This window comes from Helicoverpa zea, chromosome 1 (genome assembly GCF_022581195.2).
Source record: "Helicoverpa zea isolate HzStark_Cry1AcR chromosome 1, ilHelZeax1.1, whole genome shotgun sequence".
In the NCBI taxonomy this organism is placed as follows: Eukaryota; Metazoa; Arthropoda; class Insecta; order Lepidoptera; family Noctuidae; genus Helicoverpa; species Helicoverpa zea.
In genome coordinates this window covers 10,943,774-10,954,824 of record NC_061452.1, presented here as the reverse complement: position 1 = coordinate 10,954,824, position 11,051 = coordinate 10,943,774, and positions in this window count along the sequence as shown.

Below are 11,051 nucleotides of genomic sequence, written 5' to 3'. Positions count from 1 at the left end.
TTCAATTTCTATCATATTTTTAAACATATTAATTATTAAGTTTAGCTATTTTCACAATCATCACAATCAAAGTAAATCTTTCCTTCAATTCACGAATAAAAAGCATTACTCCGCTAATTCCACTTTCTGAATTACCTGTCTCCAAATTTTGACCATAATGTCTCCAAATTACAAACGAATAAAGGAAATTCGAATGCGATCAACTTAATGGTTTTACACATTAGGTAGTACGAAAGTTAATGTGTTAAAAACCTTTGTACATGGTACGCGTGAAGTATGGTTAAAATGGTTGGAGGTGTGTCCAACCGCGTTTGATTCGCCTTGCTGTCTCGTCCAAGCCCATGACATTGCTTGTGCCGCATTAGATAGAAGATTAACGATAGACCACCTCATGTGAGCGACGCTCGTTTGTTTTCAATAAACTTTCTATTATACCTTTATACGAGTACTTTTGTATGTAATATTGCTCAATGTAGTGTTCAGCCGTGAAGGGACAGTAGTAATATATGGTGTTACTGCGCTCCGCGTAAGGTAAGTGTGAACTTCTTAACTTAGCAATGATAGAAAGTGTTATTAAAGGCGTTCTTTTTCGTAATTCTGTGTGAAGTTACTGAAATCGTGTAACTTTGTCAAATCTTTTTGGTAGAAGTAAATGAAAAACTATGACGTTTTGTTTATAAAACAGTTTAAAACTGAACGGTATTGGTGTTTTTGAAAATGACAGAGTAGGTATCTTGTGCCAGTAGGTACATCGTTTTGTTTCCCATTAGTAGTTAGACGGAGTCACGGGCGTAAGCTATTAACATATACCTAAGTATGTCTGTAAACACACTTTTCCAATACCGCTATATACCTGAGCAACCGTGAACCGCGAGCGGCAGTTCAAAGAAACAATAAAAATTAATGCCTCAACTATTGTCTAGAAATATTTAGCTTCTAGCTTTTGTTTGTTAGATAATTATAAACACTCATAATAAATCTCATGAAAGGTACTTATGAAAGCTAAACATTTAAAAGTTAAGAGACAGTTAATAACGTTAAGACGCAACGTGACCACGAAAACTGATAAAATTATTGTTGATATGCAAATGTGGAGTTGGAGTAAAATTTATAGTGTTCGCCGCGGCCTGACAATGGCGGGCGGGTGGCGCGCGCGCACATGCGGGTGCCGCTTCTTGCGCCTTTACTGCCGCCAATTATTGTTTATAGCTACTTTTAGCGAACCGCGTATTTAGTAAACAACGTCTTGCCTATTGTGTCGCCAGCCCTTTACTACTAGTCACAATTATAAAAACGAAGCTCCAAAGATAAACACAACAGAACAAAACTCTACAAAAATACATAAAATCCTCTGTCTTCGTACCGCTATGATTACAAACATACCTCGTATTATTATAACGACTGTCTAGCACAAGCGGTCCGACAAGAATCAACATGATAAGTTTTAGTAAATTACTATTGTCAGTAAAGTACCGCAGCTAAACTGTCTTTTTAAATCGGAGATAATATAAAAGCGAGTTAACCCCTGTAATTAGCGCTCATCCCGCGCCGCCGCCGCCAAATGGTCTGCCAGCAATCAATTAAAACAATATTTGAAATAGTGCTCCCAAAAAAATTAAAAGGAAGTTCTCAGGCTATAAACATTGGGTATTATGTGAGTTGGGGTGCTCTGTCTCTGTCTCGCACGTAGCAGTGTCTCGTTCGCGTTGCGCCGGCGCGTCTACGCGTACCATATTACCAAGGAGGATGCGCGCCACGATGAGTTATGAGCCAGCCACGTTACCGCCAAAGCCTAGTTTGAGAGAACCAAAGTAATTAACTTCGACTTAGTTAACATTATGACTTTGAAATTATCTTTAAGTTCTTAAATTTTTAAATACGTCGGATGCCTACGGCGTAGCATGTAGCGCTCGGCTACGCCGTAGTCATTGCAAACTCGACATAGTTAAGTACTGTCTTATTGATTCTGCATTGGTTTATTTTATCTGTCAAATCTTATTGAACCGGTTGATGTTCAATACTTATTATGAAAAGTTGTTACGGACAGATAACTCATGCATGTGATATATTGTGTGGTCCAAATAAGTGTTTTACTGTTCTCGCATTTAATAATTTTGTACAAAGCAAAACATATATAATTACTACTTTACTGATATTATGACGGCAAAATTTTGTTGAGATACAAAGATAAGATAAGATTTGCAGTAAGCACAGCAGATTAAAGCTGACTCATGGAGGACTCAATAGAGATGCAAAAAGTTAGTATTAACAGTTATAAGCAGTAACACAAGAGTATAAACAGTTATAAGCAGTAACACAATCACTTCTTTCACACCTTTCAAGCAAAGGTTTGTGTTACGCTTTTAGGAAATTACAGCTCAATCACAATTTTATTTTAAACTAGGGTACTCTTTACCTAGTCATGTTGGCATATACGTCCAAAGCTCAGTGTTATAGTACTCTTTTTGATTCATATAGAACGTTTTATTTTACACTGACTATGTAAATGTAAAACACTGGAGTAAAAAAAAATGCTAATTGCAAGTACTCTGAACAGCAAATGTGCACAGTGAGCAAAAAAAATTAATACTTATTCTCAAAAAATATTATATTCCAAAAGTAAAAGCTTGTTACTTGTACCACACGCAAAGCGAGTCAGTGGAGCCGCTAATCGAGTTTGTCGGCCGATGTTATCTCTAAACCACACGTTAATAGTACCGACGCCTCTCGGCTCGCTTACTCATCGTCATCCCACATACCGTGTGTTTTGTTTCTAACTGCTATCACTGGTGTACAGTTAAATGGTCAGTTAAATAGTGTTTTGTATGTATATTTTTAGTTAAACTTTGAGTAATTTTTTCGTATTGTCCACTGTGTCCTGGCATTTCATGTACCTAAAATAATTTAAAAAACTGATAAGTAAATCTAGATTTTGGTATATAAATAAAATATAAAAAAGGTACCGTTAATAGTACCGACGCCTCTCGGCTCGCTTACTCATCGTCATTCCACAAACCGTGTGTTTTCTTTCTAACTGCTATCACTGGTGTAGGATTAAATGATCACTTAAATAGTGGTTGTTTTTTTTTGTCTTTAGTAAACATTTTACTCGTTTTGTCCACTGTGTCCTGCCTTTTCATGTTAAAAGATTTTTCAAATCTGATTAGTAAATATCTAGATATTGGTATAAACAATTTAAAACGTAACATTTTTATCATCGTCGTCCGGCAAACCTAGCCTGCTATCACTATTAGGTTAAATAGTTACGGAAAACCGGTAGGTTGGCCACTTTATTCGTGTTCTTTTTTATCCAATACTAAACACAAGGGACAAATATGTACACTTGCGTTATTAACACACGCAAACATTATTCTTCAATTGCATTTATGATACGCAGGTATCAAATTGTTTACCATCCTTGTAACTACAGTGTTAAAAATACATAGACAGTTCATTCCAATAAAATATAGGAAGCATCTGTTCGAAGTACTTCACGATACGTTTTTTACAAAACACACGAGCAATAAATTCAATTTAAACGCATGAACAGGGTATTTAATTATAAAAACACCACCTATTATTATTTATTATAGCTTCTAAATTGGGTTAACGTGTCAGAATTATATCAAATCGCCTTCACTAGCCGGAAGCAATGCTTTACTGTTGCGGCTCAAAAGAATCCATTTGTTTAGAATATAATAGCTATTGTTCTAAAACGATCCTAAATGTAATCACGGCGTGTTGATTTATTGTGGAATCAGAACTGCAACACCAGCTGAACTGAAGATCCATTTCGGAACATCCATACAGGAGAAAACGTGTACTTATTTACTTAATCATTGTTAAGTTGATTTTATATAGGTGTAATGCCTTCATGAATAAAGTATGATACCCTCAGGTCATCGCATGAAGGTAAGATAGGAATTCTAGTGTGTTATGCGAATCATTATCTCCTCAGAAATAAAGCCTATCCTATAATGTTGACAATGAAGTCATAAAGTAGTTTATACGCCTTAATAGCCTGCCCATTCACAGTATTAACTGAACGTATAATCTTACAAGTAAATATAAAAATATAATATAAACTGGACGCGTAATGAATAGGTGCTCAGAGCGATCTCAAACGAGCGGCTAGCACGCCAGACTTCGCACCGGGCTTCGCTCGTACGACTCACTTCACCCAATATTTTCTCTCAAAGAAAAGTATTTTTCTTGAAATATTTAAATTTCGATTGTTTCCATTCTTTTAGCGTCCCTGTTATTGTTGGGGTGAAAAAGAAAATGGATAGATGATGTTGCTGCTTATTATTCATTGTTCACCCGAGTGCGAGGGGAGCGATGGCTGAGAGCTTTTCTTGGCTCCGTGATTTAGCTCATTTTTTAAGTAACAAAACAAGTAACCGACCCTGTTGGAAATAATGCGCTTTGTGGAAAAAATAATGGTAAAAGTGACATTGTTTATGCAAATCTATTAGCCACCGATAATAATTCTGTAATATCACTGAATCCCATTAAAGACGATGGGTTCTCACAATTCGATAAGTTTCTGATATATTTAACCCATTGTTTAACTGGTTCGACACAAAAGCGTCGGTATTCAATCATATCAAAAGCTTTAATGAAGCTCGCCATATTTTAATCCAAACATTCAATTCAAATCCGATTGAATCGATCGGCCACGCTCATAATCAAAAGTCCGTGATGCAACAAAAAACTAATTGACAACAATCAACAGTGTTGCAACAAAAAACAATATTTTCTATCATTGTCATTAATAATGGTTAGAAAAAAGTCATTCACACCTTGGTGCGCGCTAACATGACAAATGCGGGTGTCGGCGGCGCGGCACAAAGCGGCGAGGTGCGCGCGCGCCGCGGGGCGCCAAGCCGACTCTAAATATTAATTATCTACAACACTATGAACACCTTTTAGGAGATTATCGCACTTTTGTGTAACGTAATGTAACAATCTTCAAATCTAGATATCGCTAGCATAGAGCCCTTGTTTTGACCGATGTATATCCGGGTCCGTGTCTCAATAGTTTATTTGTTTTCAGAGATATCAATGTATCTTTAAATTAAACGCTTTTAAACGATCATTACTTGTGAACGGGATTTTTATGCACTAGTATCTTTAATCGCATACTTATATTTATACCTATCATTGCGAGCTGACACAACTACGTGCGTTTTTATGTTAGAACATCCGTTCTTGCACAAGCTCCTTACACATTAACATCCGCCGTTGTTGCATTATTTGACTGATAGAACATTAAATTAATTTTGCGGTGAGTTTAAAAGTTGCGTGGCCCGAGGCGACAGCACCATGTGGCGCTGGCCAGCAGTAGGACTGCATTGTACAACTTACCTACAACAATATCAAATAATAATGGTAATCGCCCCGGGGCCGATCGGACCGATTATCGAGCCATTGTGTCCGTCCGTTTAATAATCAACGACAAGATTACGTCCATTATAGTACTGTTAATATATTGACCACAAACGCAAGAATACAAGTGTTGAATAGAATCAAGAAAAAATATTATTACACATGAAATAGGGCTACTGAAAACACAACTTTACTATGACCAATGATTTATTGAAGCGCAATAAATAACGAACCTTTATAAATCACCAAGATCTCAAAATATTTAATGCAAAATGACCTTGCATTAAATCGTAAATATGAATTCAAAAGGATTCCATTATTGGCGCACCAATACAAATGGGCTGTAAAACGTATCGCTTGTTGGTATAAAATGCGTAAAAAATAAAATATACATCTGGACGACGAATAAATTAAGTTCAATATCGGCTATCTGTATACATTGCACGGGTAATGAATATTGGATTACCGCCTCGGACATCTTGCTCGGGGACAGAAATATGTATATTACAGGTTTTGTGCGCGATCATCGCGTCCTGAACAAAGGACACTCAAATCTGACAAGACAAACAGACAACCCGAACCCCAATTTAGGAACACATAATCCAAAAGGTACACTAACTGAATCGTACGCGTGAGATTTATAATCTCAATACCATGGCAAAGAGATCAATGCCACCGACTCGACAACAGTCGGAGCCGACGACGTAAGCCCTGACAACTAGTCAAATAAATAACCTTCAACAACAAATATTGTAATAACCGAACTCACGAGGCAGCACATGAAATGATCCAGGCGGGCACAAACCAAATAAAAATGTGTCCAAGCAGCGAGGCGTTTAAGGACTAATGTCGTGTTACACTAAATACTAACCAGAATGAAGTTTCTTTAAATCCCGGCGAAGTGATACACAATTTGGAGGCGCGAGCGATTCTCAATTCTGATCACACAAAATAAGATACAATTTTGAATGTGATCTTTAAATACGTAAAATTTTATGGGTACATTAAAGTTAAGTGGGAAATCCGAAAAGGAGTGTTAAAACTCCAGCGAGCAGATGGCGGCGCGGCGTTGATACAAACTCAATTATTTACACTCAATAAAAAGGACGTTATACGAGTATTAGAAAATAACCTGCTAAACAGTCAGATGAGCGGGCAGGACGGCTATTTATGAGATTAGAAATTACCAAGAACTATATACAAAGGCATTCGTATTCTCATTTAATATACATTGGTATCGCTGAAACGAATTCTCTGTAAGTAATTAACTATAATGCTCGATATAGTGCACAATCATTTGTGAAGCTAAATAATCCAAAATTTTGAATTAGTTTTCCTCACTTTTCTTCTTAACAATTTGATACTAAGATAAAAGCATCAAGTAGATCCAAAGCTCACTCAAGTCGCTGCATTCCAACCAATCCATTACTTAACTTCGGCATACCCCCACACTACATCAACCAAAAACAATTTAAAAATCCGCGCTAGATCCGATACGTATTGAAGCACCATTCTTAATTCACCGTGCTTAATCATATAGAGCTTTTATGGCGTCCTTGATTCAGTCACGGCAAATCTAACAAATGTTAGTAAAAAGCACAGGTAGACGCAAATATTTGTGAACAATTTGTAGAATTCACACTTAATAAGAACGGAGGTGTTTATTTTTTTTCGCGTTGTGTCCAGGCGGCGACCACAAAGAGAATCATTAGGCAGAGGTGCTATGATTGACTCCATGGGATACTGCAACAGGTGACAGCGATCTAAGAGATAATAACCATATCGTTTCTAGTTTTTGTTGATTTGAAACAGAAAAGTGGGTATCAGATCTCTTTGTTTGGGAAAATGGCTTTCAAAGAGTAAACGCTTAGACAGAAACGAGTTTTCTTGTGAAAAGCCTGGATACTAGATAAGTTACTAATTATTGACTTATGTACTTCAAGTTTACATCCATTGCTTACTTTATAAAACTATACTAAGGTGAACCATTCAATTTCGCAAGGTTTGATTTGATTTTTGATCGACCTTAGATTGAATCAAACACCTCTTGCCTCTGCCTTGTAAACACTTGACCATTAACCACGTATTTTGATCGATATCTGTCGTTGTATTTCGAGTAATGTCTGTCATAATGATATGAATACTTTAGTAAACTTTCCTTTCAATAAGTATTTGATATTTCATGAAGTTGGTAGGAAAACTGGGATACCGAAAAGTGATGCTTTCCATGTGACGGAAACTAAGTATTAAAAGCCAAAAAACAGTCCAATTCACAAACAAATTTTCTTAAACACATGTTTAAGATTTGTCTGTTTGTTCTGACACATGTCAGACATCTATAATTTTTTTTTATTGTATCACCATCATTTTTTTTATTGTTAAAAATATTACCACGTGTATGTTATCCATTAGCCAGTTAAAGACAATAAAATGTTAATCGATTGTTTTTTTTTTCACCAATTCCTTTGTTTGTTCGCAGATCCTACAAAACTGCTGAACTAATTTCAATGGGCATGCGTAGTTGTTTAAGAGCCTGGGAACGATATCGCTATATTTCGTCTCGCTATAATATTAGTTCCCGGTTTGATGAATTTGGCGTGAGTCATACTTAAAATATCAGGAAATCTGAATTTTAACTGTCTGCAAATAATTTCCTAAGAGTACAGATAAATGAGTAACTATTTATCTAAAGCTTGCATATGTTTTAAGAATCCTTACATCTATTATTTTTTAACATATGAAGTTTGGTAACTTTTTAGTTGACTTCTACACTCTTGTTAACTTACAAATTACACTAACTATTAATTAAAATCAACAGCATTGAACACCATCATTACCTTTTTCTAACTATACCTATTGGGGGTGGTTTTCAGTGTCACTAGATGCATTTAAGTAAAACAGTGAAAAAGAGAAAATATTGATGTTGTGTGATACTACGTATATAAATAATTACATATGCAAGTTTCATTAAAAAAAAATAAAAACGGCTTACTACGAAAACGCAAAAGCCTACAAATCTTAACAAGCCAACTCGGCTCAACGGCGCACTTGCAGTTTTCATATCGAACAAATTAATGTAGCTACGCTCATTGCATTTCCCATCTACAGAAATGCTGACACGGAATCTCGCTTACCATACAAGCATGGGGAAGAAAAAAAAGGGATCGTAAATAATTGAATTTATACAACAATGATACAGTTATTATTAATTGTATTGTGCAGACTCATTTTAAAATAACTATTTAATCGTACAGTTTGTCGTGTAATGCGTGTCATTTCTTTAACGTCGCGTCACCCGTGACTAAAAGACAGAACAATGCATCGTAATTGTGTAACCCCTGACTGCAACGTAACTTTTATAAACTTTTTACTCTATGATTTATAACAGAACATGTCATTTGATTGTAATTTTTGTGTGAAATATTTATGTGCAACGTTTGAGTTTATTTTGATGCAAATCGAAATATTTCTGCAATTTATATTAATGGAAAAGTGGTCGATGTCCCTAAAATAAAATGCAATGTATAATGTAGGTACATTACAATACTTCAGTTCAGTCCACCCACATTTTTTTCCGATTAAACATAATATAAAAGCAACAAAACTTCTCAAAAGCATTTAAGTTTTATAATTTATAAATTATCTCGATGAAATGTAAGTTTCATGAGCACATAAAGACATTGAAACCCTATAATTATATACAGCATCATCCAATTAAAGCTAAGAAATTCATCTCAGGCCCCGCATTGCTGAACAGGCCATTTTAGAATTTATTGGTGCTGAAACTTTACTGGTTGAACACGATCCCATAGGAGACGAGACATATTTGGCATACAAAGCACAGGATTCACCTTGCGGTGTTGTACCTTATATGTTACTTTAATACCTCTAAATTATATAGGAGACGAGTAAGTAACAAGTGACGCTTCTGTCTCGTTGCTGCGACCAATTGAATTTAATGGCGCTATTTGCGAAGACGCCGACAATTTGGCGAGACGTGGTCAGCGTGCAGAGCGGTGAACGATACACGCCTCTATTACATCTATCGGCGGCGAGATGAAAGCAGTGCGTTACTTACAAATGACGTGATTCCAGCACCGGATTATAAAAATGAAAAAAAAACTGAACGTGAGTGGACCTAGTTTACCACCGTAAGTGCTGTAGGAAAATCGATCGATTTTTTTAAATCAAGTTGCATATTTATTTATGAAGTTGTTACCTTTTTGGTAGCTATGACATTTCAAAAATTACTTGCCCAAAAATGTGCATAGAAAGCTATGGTAAATATTCATACACCTTTTAAAGTCCGTTACATTTGATAATTCATGAACGTCTCATTATGGGAATTGCTGTATCGCAAACAATCGTAAAAGCCACATATTAAGTTCTTACATTAACATACAGACGACTTCATTAAAACTGTTCCACTTATTATTCATTTTCTGCTAACAATGTTGCGAATCCAAACAAATATCTTGATCGCTGTGAGACATAATGAAGGCTCAAGGCAAATGTTAATACCCAAGAGTCTTTAATTATGCAAGTTATATAATACATACACATAATGGCTGTTTCCTGTAGGTAAACCTCGTCTTGAGGGAACCGTTCCAAAATTTTAATTTAATCGGTTCAGCGAGCGGGGTAGTCAGATAGCTTTACCTACTTCTACATTTATAAATTAGTAGGGTGTTTCATTTTGAATTTCCATACTTCAATTAGAAAACTTATTTTATTTGGAAACGTCATTGAAATCTTTGAGTTTTAGGGATAAAATTGAATGTCAGAATTAACCAAGAAGTAACTGTGGTTCTTCAAACCATACAGACAGAATTGTTTTGCTGGGGAGTTTGTTCCACCACTACTTCTTCCCAGCAAAAACACATAGGAAGTGATGAAGGGCGGGCGTTTTGGAGGCTGTCTTTTGTAAATTTGACCGTCAAAAAGTGCTGATTTTCAGCCTACTTTGAATAAATTACTTTTGATTTTGTCAGACTACTTATGGTTACACACGACTTATGACGTATGTCGACCAGTCACCACTAATGAGGCCTCCAAACAGCTCCACCACTCTCTTCCAAGGAATAGAAGCTCGCGGACCGGGTATTATTTCACGTTCAATTTTATTATGTTTTCTTCTTTTATCTTTCTTTATCTCATGCTTAGGTTTGATAGTTTTTCATCATTAAGTATCAGACAATTTGTAAGGCAATGTTCATATTGAAATCAAGAAAAAATACGTTTCCCTATATCTAATTTGCTTAATAAAGAGATTAGCAATGTCTCCCTCGATTGTAATATTCCCAGCGTTCACTTTAGAGGTATGACATGACGGTTCAAAGTATAGGTGTTTGGTTAATTTATACAAGCAACACGTCAACGTTTGCACCTGAACGGCTCGTTTCCCCTGTAGCTACTCCGACATTACGGCGCGTTTGTGCCGCTGCGAGCCATGGCGCAGATCGACAAGATGCGGGAATCACTAGTCTCCCATCCACTGAAGTTGTACGCACGCGTATTTTGTGGTTTCTAATAAGATTCTAATTGTTGGATTTGTTTCGACCATTTTTGAAGAATGATCGTTTGGTTTCTTGAAAAGTAATACTCAAAGGAGCAAACTGTAATTTTGTTATTTCATTCATAAAAAATAATACTGGCAATATTCA